Genomic DNA, 14,667 nt, shown 5'->3' on the forward strand with positions numbered 1-14,667 from the left:
TCACACACTTGTGAAATTTGAACTACATTTTATTTAAACTTTCTCAAATGAAAAAATGGCCTATATAAGGATTGTAGATCTTGATGAGCTTAACAAACTTGGTATTCAAAACTTTTCAATTTGAGACAATCTAGGGTTTTGAAAACTAGTTTGTAGGCGTCGAAATTTAAAAATCACAAATTTGAACCGTCCAAACTATCTCAAATGGAAAGTTGACCAAAACAAAAATTGTAGATCTTGATGATTTGAACAAACTTGGTATTCAAAACGTTTCAATTTGAAGTCATTTAGAGTTCATAATACTAGAGTCAAAGTGTTGTTTTTTTATTTGACCAAATTTGACTTGGTCAAACTTGCTCAAATGAGACACTAAATGACCTCAGATGAAAAAACTCTGAATATCAAGTTTGATCATCTCAGTAAGATCTACAATTGTTACATAGCTCATTTTGTCATTTGAGAAAGTTTTATCAAACACTAGTCACAAATTCTTGAATCTCATATAGACTTTCTAAAACTATGTCACACACTTGTGAAATTTGAACTACATTTTCTTCAAACTTTCTCAAATGAAAAAATGGCCTATATAAGGATTGTAGATCTTGATGATCTGAACAAACTTGGTATTCAAAACTTTTCAATTTGAGACAATCTAGGGTTCCGAAAACTAGTTTGTAGGCGTTGAAATTTAAAAATCACAAATTTGAACCATCCAAACTATCTCAAATGGAAAGTTGACCAAAACAACAATTGTAGATCTTGATGAGTTGAACAAACTTGGTATTCAAAACGTTTCAATTTAAAGTCATTTAGAGTTCATAATACTAGAGTCAAAGTGTTGTTTTTTCATTTGACCAAATTTGACTTGGTCAAACTTGCTCAAATGAGACACTAAATGACCTCAGATGAAAAAACTCTGAATACCAAGTTTGATCATCTCGGCAAGATCTACAATTGTTACATAGCTCATTTTGTCATTTGAGAAAGTTTTATCAAACACTAGTCACAAATTCTTGAATCTCATATAGACTTTCTAAAACTATGTCACACACTTGTGAAATTTGAACTATATTTTATTCAAACTTTCTCAAATGAAAAAATGGCCTATATAAGGATTGTAGATCTTGATGATCTGAACAAACTTGGTATTCAAAACTTTTCAATTTGAGACAATCTAGGGTTCCGAAAACTAGTTTGTAGGCGTCGAAATTTAAAAATCACAAATTTGAACCGTCCAAACTATCTTAAATGGAAAGTTGACCAAAACAACAATTGTAGATCTTGATGAGTTGAACAAACTTGGTATTCAAAACGTTTCAATTTGAAGTCATTTAGAGTTCATAATACTAGAGTCAAAGTGTTGTTTTTTCATTTGACCAAATTTGACTTGGTCAAACTTGCTCAAATGAGACACTAAATGACCTCAGATGAAAAAACTCTGAATACCAAGTTTGATCATCTCAGCAAGATCTACAATTGTTACATAGCTCATTTTCCTATTTGAGAAAGTTTTATCAAACACTAGTCATAAATTCTTGAATCTCATATAGACTTTCTGAAACCATGTCACACACTTGTGAAATTTGAACTATATTTTGTTCAAACTTTCTCAAATGAAAAAATGAACTATATATATGCTGCTTTTACTCAATATCCGAATAGATATTTGTATCCGACCTTCTCCGAATCCGATTCATACCGTATTCGATACTCATTATTCGTATCCGTAACCGAGTCAATCCGTATTCGTATATGTATCCGAACGCTATCCGTGTCCGAATCCGAATCCGAACAAAAATATAAAAACAAATATAATATGAGTGATATCCGTTCGTATCCAATCTGTTTTCATCCCTAGACAGCACCCATGCATGTATGCTCCTGTTGAAGAGTCGTCGTCTATGTGGCTGCTCTCGTCTGTTCACGCGGCGTGCATGCGGAAACAAAGGCGCACCATGTGCACGCACGACAAGGCGTGGCGTCGGCACGGGCGTTTTCCCATCCCAGGGCAGGGCCCCAGGGTGGACGGCTTTCAGATTTCAGAAACAGGGGGACAGACCCGGTTTCCCATCCCAGCCTTTGTTTTTGTATGCATGCCACTTCCACGTAGAGTTATTATTATAGTATTTGGCATGTTGCTGATAAACTTTTGGGAGCTTAGTAGGTAGCCCAAGCGATATAGGTTGGTAAACTTTAACAGCTAGCGGTGATGGCGACGAGCACGTTGGAGAGTTTGTACGTACGTTCGAAACAAATCTCGAGATTTCGTTTTCTCGCATGAGTTGAGCACCGATATGATGGAATGGAATCATGCATGGAACCAGAAAGATCGTCACATAGACCGTCCGTCCAGTCCATCCGTCGGCTTCAAAGACAAAAAGGGTTGACGCGGAACACAACCCACAAGGCCTCGCCAAACATACTACTGCTGCTACTCAGCTCCTTGGTTTTGCAACGAATCTAAAATCGCACAGGACTGTCTGGACTCAGAAGGCACTGTTGCAAGTGTTGTGCCAGGATCAGGACGTGCTCATCACACACACACGCGGCAAACACAGGAAGAGAGGACGTGCAAACAAATAAATAATAACTAGAGAGGCTACGACAGCCGAATGGAATATACTACAGTCCTAGTACTCCTAAAACCGGCAGAGCGGCTTCACCGGTTTTCCCTCCTGTGGCCTGGCCTCCACCTAATACAGGAACTCAGCAAGGAGGAGTCTCGGACCCGGCTGCCGGATTTGAAGCTCTAACCTTGGGGCCGCCCCCTGTATTCACCGCCGCCGGGCCTTCAATCATCATGCATGCTCTGTTTGCTTTGCTGTCTCTCCCTCACCCAACCCACAACACCAGTATCCATGTCGATCCAGTCCTCGTCCTACTGCTAACCAATTCGAGGCCTGCTGCATTGCATTGCCTACCTATATATATATATAGCCTCCACAATCCGCGTCTCTCAGCAGTCGGAGCTAGCACACAGCATTCTCCTTCAATTTTCTCTGTTCCACTGCATGCCTTGTTCAAGTTGAAGCTCTGCATCCTCCGGATCTGGAACACGTCCTGTACGTCTTGCCACCTCCATCCGGGCCGGCCTCAAATCCCACTGCGCAAGGTGAGTGCCTGCCTCGCCGTTTCGCTTTCGCTTTCGCGTCCCCTTTCCCTGCACCCTGCATGCATGTAGATTTTCCTAGAGTGTTTCATTCAATTTGACAGTAACATCATAGTCATAGATTTTGCATGTACGAGCAAGAGCTTTATGCGAGCGTTTCTTTTTCCTACTAAAAGAGGTCTTCATATCGAGTCCCTTTTTTTTTGGGACAAAACGGCAATAGCACTGCCATATCTCATCCGAGGAGGAGAGAGAGCATGCTAGTTTTACAAATTTTCTGTTATCACACCATGTTGCGATCTTGACGACGGGGCGCGCTGACGTTTCTCGCCGTCGGAATGCTCTGCAGGAACTCCCACTCATTGCCATGTCGTCGGGCAACCCCGAGAGCGGCGGCGGCGCAGGGCCACCGCCACCGCCGCCCACAGGCGTTCAAGAGCCCGTCCACGGACGGCAAGAGCGGCAGCCGCCGGAGCACGCGGTTCAAGGACGAGGACGAGTACGTCGAGGTCACGCTCGACGTCCGCGACGACGGCGGCGGCGACGTCGCCGTCCGCGCCATCAAGGACGTCGTCCTTGGCGGCGGCGGCGGTGTCGTCTTGGGCGACGCGCAGGACGCCGCCGCGCTCCTGGACCACCCACCCACCTCATCGGCCTCCGGGAGCCTGTCGTCCAAGCTCAGGGCCGCGCGGGCGCACCTCGGCCGCATCGCGTCGGGGAAACGCGCCGCGGTGCCGCTCTCGGCGCTGCTCCGCCGCGACCCCGACCGCCCCAAGTCGCTGGACAGGAGCGTCGTCACCGGCGCCGCCAGCGCGCTCAGGGGCCTCCAGTTCCTCAACCAGGCCGCCGTCACGGAGGGATGGACCGAGGTGGAGAAGCGATTCCACCGCCTCGCCTGTCGACGGACTTCCTGCTCCGCTCACGCTTCGGCCAGTGCATCGGTGAGCGCCACCTCCTTGCCACTCTTCTTTCTTGCATCTCTCTGTCCCTCTACTCTAAAACCATTTGGTTTGGTACAAGAGGAAACAAAAACTCTGAACTTGTCTGATTTTCTGTCGGTTAATATCAATGTTACAGCTGCCCATACTGAATGAAATGTTCTTGTGTGTCCACCTAATGCTGCACTGCAGGGATGGTTGGATCAGAGGAGTTTGCAGCACAGATCTTCGACGCCCTTGCACGGCGAAGGGGGATCACAGCCATGGTACTCACCAAGGATCAGGTCCGGGAGTTCTGGGAGCAGCTCTCTGATCCAGGATTCGATGCCAAGCTTCAGACCTTCTTTGACATGTATGTCATGGGTTTAATCCTGTACTAGGAGCAAAGTGCATTCTGAATTTCTAATACGACTTTCAGAAAGTCTGTACTCCATGTCTAAACTTGCTTGATTGTCAACTTGTTGCAGGGTTGACAAGAATGCCGATGGCCAGATAACTGAAGAGGAGCTCAAAGAGGTAATGAAACTAGTCGATGAAACAGATCAATGGTTACAGACATTTTGTCACTTATTGATAGCTCAATGGATCAACAATCTAAACTTTCTGAATTCCTTGCACCATCAGGTCCTCACTCTGACCGCCTCTGCCAACAAGCTGTCCAAGATCCTGGAGCGCGTCGACGAGTACACCGCACTGATCATGGAGGAGCTCGATCCCGACAACCTCGGCTACATCGAGGTTCATCCTCTTGCTCTACTTGCCCTCTGAATTCTGCATCAGCTTGACATTGACCTCTGAATCAACCAACGAAACAAACACATGGAAACAGATCGCCAACCTGGAGTCGCTGCTGCTGCAGCCGGCGTCGCAGGCGCCGACGACGAGGCTGGTGACGCAGAGCTCCAACATCAGCCAGCTGATCAGCCAGAGGCTGGCGCCGGCGCGCGACGACAGCGCGCTCCGGCGCGCCGCCAGGGGCGTCCTCTACTTCCTGGAGGACAACTGGAAGCGCGTGTGGGTGATGGCGCTGTGGCTGGCCATCAACGCGGCGCTCTTCGCCTGGAAGTTCGCCGCGTACCGTCGCCACCCGACGTTCGGCGTGATGGGCTACTGCGTCTGCGTCGCCAAGGGCGGCGCCGAGACCACCAAGTTCAATATGGCGCTCATCCTGCTCCCGGTCTGCCGGAACACCATCACCTGGCTCCGGTCCCGGACCAGGCTCGGCGCCGCCGTCCCGTTCAACGACAACATCAACTTCCACAAGGTGGTCGCGGGGGGCGTGGCCGTCGGCGTCGCGCTGCACGCCGTGACGCACCTCACGTGCGACTTCCCAAGGCTGCTGCACGCCAGCGCCGCCGCGTACGAGCCCATGAAGGCCTACTTCGGCCAGCGCCGGATCCCGGACTACTGGTGGTTCGTGAAGGGCGTCGAGGGCGTCACGGGCGTCATCATGGTCGTGCTCATGGCCATCGCCTACACGCTGGCGCACCCGTGGTTCCGCCGGGGAAAGCTCAGCGAGGGCAACCCGTTGCGCCGGCTCAGCGGCTTCAACATGTTCTGGTACTCGCACCACCTCTTCGTCATCGTCTACGTCGCCTTCGTCGTCCACGGCGTCTGCCTCTACATCAACCGGACGTGGTACAAGCAGACGGTGAGGATTTTTTTGTTTCAGATCAAGTTTTCAGTTCAATGCATTGTTTGTTGGATTCTCTCTTCGACAACATCATGTTCGTGTGTGGTTTGTCCTGACAAAATCTGTCGCTTGAAATGATGCAAATTCAGACATGGATGTACCTCGCCATCCCCATCCTGCTCTACGCCGGCGAGCGGCTTCTCCGGGCGCTGAGGTCCCATGGCCTCACCACCGTGAGGATCGAGAAGGTCGCCCTGTACCCCGGAAATGTCATCGCCATTCACATGAGCAAGCCGCACGGGTTCAGCTACAAGAGCGGGCAGTACATCTACGTCAACTGCGGCGAGGTCTCGCCGTTCGAGTGGTAAGCCGCCGCCTCCGTCATTATACTGCCGGCCCGGCGTCGGCGACCGTGATCGCTCGCCATGGATGTTGATCGATCTGTTGCTTAATTTATTCGTGGCTGCACTGCAGGCACCCGTTCACCATCACCTCGGCGCCTGGCGACGACTACCTGAGCATGCACATCAGGTGCCGCGGCGACTGGACGACCAGCTTCAGGGCGCTGTTCGCGCAGGTCTGCCGGCCGCCCGCCGCCGGGCAGAGCGGCCTCCTGCGGGCCGACTTCGCGTCCTCCACAGCGTCGGCGTCCGGCAAGCTCCCGAAGCTGCTGATCGACGGGCCCTACGGCGCGCCCGCGCAGGACTACCGCAAGTACGACGTGCTCCTCCTGATCGGTCTCGGCATCGGTGCCACCCCGCTCATCAGCATCGTCAAGGACGTGCTCAACAACATCTCCGCCGCCAACGCCGACGAAGAGCAGCCGGCATCGTCGTCGCCAGCGGCTGAGTTCATGACGCGGCGCGTGTACTTCTACTGGTGCACGCGGGAGGAGGGGTCCTTCGAGTGGTTCCGCGGCGTGATGAACGAGGTGGCGGAGCGCGACGCCCGCGGCGACGTGGTGGAGCTGCACAACCACTGCACCAGCGTGTACGAGGAAGGGGACGCGCGGTCGGCGCTGCTGGTGATGCTGCAGGCGCTGCACCACGCCAAGAGCGGCGTCGACGTGGTGTCCGGGACCCGCGTGCGCACGCACTTCGCGCGGCCCAACTGGCGGGACGTCTTCAAGCGGGTGGCCTGCAACCACCAGGGCCAGCGCGTCGGCGTCTTCTACTGCGGCGACCAGAAGGTCACGCCGGAGCTCCGGCGGCTGTCGCAGGACTTCTCGCACAAGACCACCACCAAGTTCGTCTTCCACAAGGAGAACTTCTGATGAACGAACGGTTCATCACGCAGCTGCATTGCATCACCACCCCATGAGTTCCACCATTCGTGAATTGAAGCAAGTTATTGGGTATATTGCTGGTGTGTTTTAGGGTAGGACAAAAGTGCTTAACGTATATAGATAAGTAATTAAGCAGCTTTTGTTTTTCTTTTGCATTTTGGAAATGGATAGGATTTAGGTGGGTGGTTGGTTTCCTCGCGCCCGTCGCCTCTATAAAACCAAAGGGTTAGCCCCCCCGGGTTCCATACGTTGCATCCTTGCCTCCGTAGCCATGCCGCCGCCGCCATCGCTTAGATTTCCTGCCTCCGCATCTTCGCCGCCGTTGAGCCCGTTACCATCCGCCCCCACCTCCAATGGAACTGTGATGTTGTTCTGAGATCACCTTCCAGCGCATAGAGGGTCTCATCCATCGCGGTCTTCTCCGCGTGCGAACCTCGGTCGAGGAGTCGCTGCTGCCCGGTGAGGAGGATTTGCCGTCGCCGCCCGACGACTATGTGGTGTCGTTCGCCCACTTCCACGAGCGTGGGTTCGCGACCCCTGCCCACAAATTTCTTCGGGGGCTGCTACACTACTACAAGATCGAGCTGCAGCATCTCAATCCCAACGAGATTCAGCACATGGCGGCGTTCGTCGCCCTGTGCGAGAGATTCCTGGGGATCAGCCCCCACTTCAACTTGTGGAGGCACATCTTCACTGTCATCCTCCAGAAGAAGAGGGAAAAGAGCGGCAAGCAGGAGCTGCACATGCCGATGGAGTGCGCCGGCATCCAACTTCGAAACAATTGGGTCGGCGAGTACCCGTCCATGCGGCTATCAACGTCCAACAAGGGGTGGCACTCGCAGTGGTTCTACCTCAAGAACGATGCCGCCGTCCCTCTGCTAGAGTTCACCGGGCGCCTGATCGAAGAGGCCTCAGAGCAGTGGAGGAAGTGGGACGTCCCGAAGAAGGACAAGAAGAAGATCCGAGAGCACATCGCCTGCCATCCACATCTTGAAGGAGAACGACCTGAAGGGGTTAGGCGTCATTGGGGCTTACCATGCAAGGAGGGTGGCGCCATTGATGATGTGCGTGCTTCCGCTATATGCGATGGCGCCCAAGGCGTCATTCGATGGAACGGCGCTCGCCGAAGGCACGCTTCCCAACTTTGAGATCGCGCAACACATCAAGGAGGCGATGGAGCCTTTGTGAGACGACACGGGTGCCACTCTCGACTTCATCTACTCGGTGCCGGGGCATCCTCCGATGTTGCCGGAGTCAGGCTACATCGTCTTCATAAGTCCCCTTTTCTTCTTCCTTTTCTTCAATCGATTTCCTGACCCCTTGAGACTAACTTTGAGAGGGGCGGGATCAGCCGAGGGATCTCATTCTCATGGATCACCCGGCGCCACTGTCAGAGGATTCGGCCGTGAGGACGACGAATCGCGCCAAGGGCGAGTGGCTGAGGAAGGCGAAGGAGGATAGGAAGAGGAAGAAGCAGCGGAAGCTACAGGCGCGGGAACGGGGGGAGGACACAAACAACGATGACGATGATGACGATGGTGACGATGACGAGGTAGCCAACGATATCGAGTGGGACAACCTAGAGAACGAGGATGTGCTGATAGGTATCAGTTCATCCTTGCAGGCGTCGGGATCCTTCCTGTTCCACGGAGGGGATGGTACATCTAGGGAGCCACCGGAGGTGGGACATGCCGTCGGCCTGCCCTAGGAGCCAACAGAGGCGGGTGGCTCTGTCGTCGCGCCTCAAGAGCCAAGTGGAGCGGGCCCCTCTGCCCAAGAGCAGGGGGTGGGCTCAAAACGGCCTCGTTCCGACAAGGCGGAGCGAGGGTCGGGGGGGTCACCCCCAAATGCATCTACCTCCCGATGGCGCTGAGGTGAGCTATTGGTTCCTCTATTTTTTTTGTTTTGGTTAGATTTTATCGTGACTTATGCTTTTCGTGCCTTGCAGCGTCGGTAGGCAGCGTAATCCTTTGGCGCTGGCGCCGAAGAAGAGCGTCGCCCTCCAATTGAGGCGGCAGCTGTCAGCTGGTGTCGCGCCTATTTTGGGCGAGAGCGGCGCCAGTGTGACCACGTTCGCTCAAGGGGCGCCTTTGGAGGTCGCGGAGTAGCCGGTGACGGCCGTGATACAGCTGCCGACGGTGGGACGGATGGGGCTATCGACCACGGCGGGCGCGGCGCAGCCGGTCGTGACCCTACCGATGCCGATGGAGGTGACGGCGGCCATGATAGATGGGTCATAGCTGGGCATAACCACAGCGGTGCCTGAGGCACCAGCGTGACCCGTGCTATCGACGGTCCAAGCAACAGGTGCCTAGCGTGGGTCGGCCTGAAGGGGGACATGACCGAGGGGTCCTCGGGAGTTGTGGTGCTGGTTGAGAGGTTGGCGTCCATGCCGCTGATCCCTTCTGTCGCTAGAGGGGGCGCCCTGTCGAGGACGTCATGTCGAGAGGGGTCAGGCGGCGCTTGGAGCCTGGTGGGGAGTCATCCCTCGCCCTAACTTCGGTGGGCAGTGGTTCACCCGTGGGGGGCTAGCCCCTGCTTTGGTGGACGAATCCATAGGGTCCAGCATTGATGCTCTTCACCCTTGACGATGCCGCCGAGAGCATGGAGTGGGAGAGCCCCGACATAGGGATCACGTCCATGCTCGAGGCCCTGAACCACGCCTCGGGCACATTGCGCGATGTCATCATTCCCTCCGATCAGGGTATTGCTTCATCCTGCTTCTTGCCTTTATCTTCTTTTTTCTATTTTTTGTATCTTGATCATCGTCTTCCTATAGTCCCTCATAGCTCGCAGTCGGGGAAGTCTCGGTTCCTTCGTCAACTGAAGGAGACCTAGGACCGCCTCGTCGAGGAGTCACAACTATGCGGGGAGGTGACCGCTCAGTTTATTGTTCGCCCAGCAGAGGGTGCCCGAGCTGACTCCCCTCGCCGAGGAGGCAGGCCAATCTTCAGTCGCTGAGTGGCCGAGGCCCGTTGAGATGCTGACGAGGCTGAGAAGGCATTTGAGGCCCTATCGGCGAGGTCATGGAAGGATGACGAAGAAGCCGCCAGGGTTAGGAAGGAGCAAGATGAGCTGCTCCAGAGGGACGACGAGACCCGCCAGTGGATCCTTGACCTTCTAGGTGAGGTTGAGAAGGAAAGGAATCTAAAGCTGGGGGCCAAGGAGAAGCTCATGGCCCTGGAGAAGAGGGTGAGCCTAGATGCCGCTGCGGTCGCTCAGCTATGTAAGGAGCGGGACAAGCTGCTCCAAACCGCAGAGAGGCTCCGCTCGGAACATGGTGCGGCTCATGAGGAGCACGACCAGGCTTTCTAAGAGCGCGACTAGGCCTGCCAAGAGCACGACAATGCGCAATAGAAGGTCGGCTCCCTCCAAACTGAGCTCGAAAGTGCGATAACCCAAAAGCTGGAGGCTGAGAGGTTTCTACCGGGCTAACCGTGGACCTCGCCAAGGTGAGGAGGAATCTATAGGTGGAGAGTGACAAGCTCGGTATCCTGAGTGCCGCCCTCGGAGTGGTTTGCGATGACCTTCAGGGGGTGCGGTCGGAGGGGACTAGCTCGCTCGCGGCTCATGCCGTCGAGATCATGGCTCAAGTGCGCCAGCTCGAAAGGAGTGCCCTTCACGTCAGGGTTGTAAGGAAAATGGACCCTAGGCCCATTTACTTTGGATTTTAGTGTTTGATGACCAACACAACCAAATTGGACTAATGAATTTGCAAGTGTTTGTTTTGTAGTTCAATAGGATGTAAAACGTGACTTGGACGAAAGCGACGTGATGATCCGATGATCAACACCTCAAGAAAGACATGTTGAAAGGATCAAGATGCCCAAGAGGGGGGGTGAATTGGGCTAATTCTAAATTTCTTTGTAATAATTAAATTCTATGGTTAGCCCAATTAACCCCTTGTGCCTAGAAAGTGTTTCTAATTGTTCTACCGAAAAAAGACTTGCAACCTAAGTTCCAATCCTACTCTAGCATGGCAATTCTATGAATGTAAAGACAAGAATTGAATTGCTCAAAGTAAATGCTCAAAGTAAGTGCTCAAAGTAAATAGAGAAGGAGGAACGTGGCGATGTTTTGCCGAGGTATCGGAGAGTCGCCACTCCCCACTAGTCCTCGTTGGAGCACCCGCGCAAGGGTGTAGCTCCCCGTTGATCCGCGCAAGGATCAAGTGCTCTCTATGGGTTGATTCTTCGACACTCCATCACGGTGAATCACCCACAACCGCTCACAACTTGAGTTGGGTCATCCACAAGCTCTTTGGATGATCACCAAGCTCCCAATCACCACCAAGCCGTCTAGGTGATGGCGATCACCAAGAGTAACAAGCACGAACTCTCACTTGACCACGACAAGCCTAATGAGAAAGGTGGATGCACACTTTGCTACTCTTGATCTCACTAATGAGGGCTCTCTTTGGGATTCTCAAATCTCAATCACCTCACTAGGACCTTGCTCTTCTTGGCACTCTCTAAGGTGTTTCTCAACTGTTGGAATGAGCAAAAGTACCCCCACACACTGAATGGAGGTGGTATTTATAACATGGGCTAAAAAACAAACCGTTATGTGCCTCTGCGGGGTGACCGGATGCCCCGGTCATGTTGACCGGACGCTCCGGTCAGTACACCCCGAACTCCAGTGTTTAAAGTGTGATCAGATGCGTTCGGTCATGATTTTCCCTCTCTGGAACCTTACTGGAGTCGACCGGACGCTGGCCCTCAGCGTCCTAGTCACTTCACCTCTCAGCGTCCGGTCGTGCCAGACGATTTCACCTTGGTCAAATGAACTAACCGGACTCTGCGCCAGCGTCTAGTCACACCGGAGCCAGCATTCGGTCAGTATTTGACTCTCCATTCACTTCCAACTCTCGATCATATGTGAATGAAGTTTGTTCCATTGGATCTAAGGGCCGTTTTGGAGCTACCTAGTTCTAGTTTTAACAAGTGTGCACCACACCTAACTCACTAGACTCACCTAGGTCAAGCTACCCATCCATACCCCCCTTAATAGTATGGCCAAAGGAAAAAACAAAGTCCTAAACTACTCTAAGTGTCTCTTCAACACCAAACGACACTTAGAACTAGTCCATCCTTAACCTTGTCGTCCATCCTTTGAAAACCAAAATGATTTCCATCGTAGGGGCATGACCACCTTGATTGCCCAATCGATCTCCATTACCGTGACCTAACTTAATTGCCTCTGCAAAACACACGTTAGTCACAGTAATCACGTATTGTCATTAATCACTGAAACCCAACTAGGGGCCTAGATGCTTTCAATCTCCCCCTTTTTGGTGATTGATGACAATACTACCTCGAGTATGTGAAAGAGATGAGGTTTTTAACATGCTTGGTTCATATAAGCTTTTGGCAATAAGAACAAAAGTGTTAGGCAAGCTTATATGACCCAAGCCAACATGATATACTCAAAAGATATGAAATAAGCATGAGTACAAGTAATGAAGCTCATTTGCATCGGAGTAAAACGTGGAAGCAAAGGCAAATGAGCATAGCACAAGTGATATGACATATAAATAATTCAAAGTAGAGAGCACACATGTCATATATCACGATCACGTAGATATCACTATCACATAAATATAGTTTAATGCATAAATGTAAACACACAACGAATGGATAATAGTGTATCACACATAAAAACTCCAAATGTAAATAGATAAGCTAATAACTAAACTAAGCTCCCCCTAGATATGTCGCTCCCCCTAAGTCTAACATACTCGAACCCTCTCCCCCTTTGGCGTCAAACACCAAAACCTAAGGGTCGGTCGGCGGGGCTGCAGCGGACGAGCCAGGGCACTGAGGTACGAGGAGTGAGCTAGAACTAGGTGCCATCATCATCTAATCCTGAGCTCTGAGCTATCTGACCCTCTGTAGCTAGAAGCGATGCTGAAGCAGTCTGGGTCGAATCAGGAACTGGAGCTACTGTAGGCTGTGTTGGTATGACTGAAGCAGCCGGCTCTGATGATGCCACTGAGGAAGGGAGCGTCTCTGTAGTCCCGGTGATAGGTGCAACTGTAGAAGGACCTGGGACATGTAAGTATGGAGGAGTAGGCTGCCCTATCAACTCACTGAAGGAAGCATCAAGGCTCCTGGACACTATAGTCTCTAGCACTAGCAGCGAGGACGCCCCAGCCGGTGTGAAGCCTATCTAAAAAGGTGTGAACTGCAGGGCTAGCACTAGCGAAGCAAAATACTAGGACACCTACTCTGTAGATGAAGCAAACTATGCTGGTGGCTATCCCTGACTCTAAAGCCCACTAGGCTGTAATGCTAGAGTCATAAAAGTGGTGGCAGTCTGACCAAGCTAGGGCGAAGGCTATGGCGGTGGAGCCCCAATAGCTATCACAACATGCTGCATAAATCCAAGTAGTTGCTGCTACATGAGGATCTACTGCTGATGCATGGCCTGCTGCTGCTACTGTAGAGCCTACATCTGCTACTGAATAGCTAGCTGCTGTCACTGGAACTCGTCCTGCCGAGTCTGAAACTGTGCAAACATAGCAGCTGTCTCCTGTGCCTGGCGAGCATGATCCTACCTCATCCGCTCAACTTTGGCAAGAAGAGTGGGGTCTGTCTGCGGTGCAGGTGGAGCTGAGCTAGAGCTGCCGGCCTTATGATCATGTCGATGTGCAGGCATCTGAGGAATGTCGCGGTAGTCCTCGTCTGAGCTGTCACTGGGGTCGCTCTCGATCATCCCCTCCTGCTGAGCAAGCTCCTCCTCCTCTGTAGCTGCAATACCCCTAATAATGTCATCCTGCTGGGCTGCAGTCTCTGGCACCTCCAGACGACGGCAGCGACTGGCTAGGTGCCTATGGTGTACTATGGTGGATCATCTGAGTTAGGTTGTAAGTAGGGAACTCGGTAGTAGCACCACTATACTCAGCTAGCATCTCAGGCGGCCTCACTATAACTGCCCTGTGAATAAGAAATGTAATCCAGTGAGCATAGGGCAACTGTTGATGACCTCTGAACCCCTCAGCAATAGTATCCTCCATCTCTGATAGAAGGAGATCCCAAATGTCAAATACTATCTGCTGCATTAGAGAGTTGAGAAGCCATAGCTGTAAGCGAGTCAAGCCCTCGTGATACCCCATCCTCGGAATCAGGGTCCTCCTCATAATGGCATCCAGCACTCTAGCTGTAGGAGTGAGATCACTGGGAGTTCTGCTCGACCCCTCGCCAAAAGGCTCCTTGAAGCAGTGGTGGACTAGATCTGTAGGAGGTATCATATCGCCATGAGGGCGTCTGGGAGGCGCTATCTGTCCATAGCAAACCTCATGTAGCCTGACAGGCTGCTCCTAAAGCCTGAGAATCTCCCTGACCCTAGTGCTCGTCAGCCTGTAATCTCTACCTCTGAATGCAAAGTGAATATAGTTATGATACGGGTCAATCTAGAGAGTAGCATAGAACTGACGAACCCAAGATGGAACATATAAGCCTGTCCACCCTAAGTAAATCTATTAGCCCTGGTAAGTAAGATAGGTACTAGTGAATGTGCTCTCTGGCTACTGCTACAATAGACTCAATGTTGCACACCCTCTGAGATCTGAATATAGCACCACTATTAAGATATGCATTGTAGAAATCCTCCTAGAGTGATGTGTAGAAGCCCTCTGATGCTCTGTCATCCCTCCTCGGCGGGAATCACTGCTCAAAGTCCACAAACCTGAGCTGCTACACCT

General features: G+C 51.8%; 1 pseudogene; it reads left to right on the forward strand.

The window, feature by feature from the left end:
* The first annotated feature begins 3,476 nt into the window (after positions 1-3,476).
* Positions 3,477-7,192, forward strand: LOC136508031 (respiratory burst oxidase homolog protein B-like; annotated as a pseudogene).
* Positions 7,193-14,667: the final 7,475 nt, after the last annotated feature.

Source organism: Miscanthus floridulus, chromosome 15, assembly GCF_019320115.1.
Source record: "Miscanthus floridulus cultivar M001 chromosome 15, ASM1932011v1, whole genome shotgun sequence".
Classification (NCBI taxonomy): Eukaryota; Viridiplantae; Streptophyta; class Magnoliopsida; order Poales; family Poaceae; genus Miscanthus; species Miscanthus floridulus.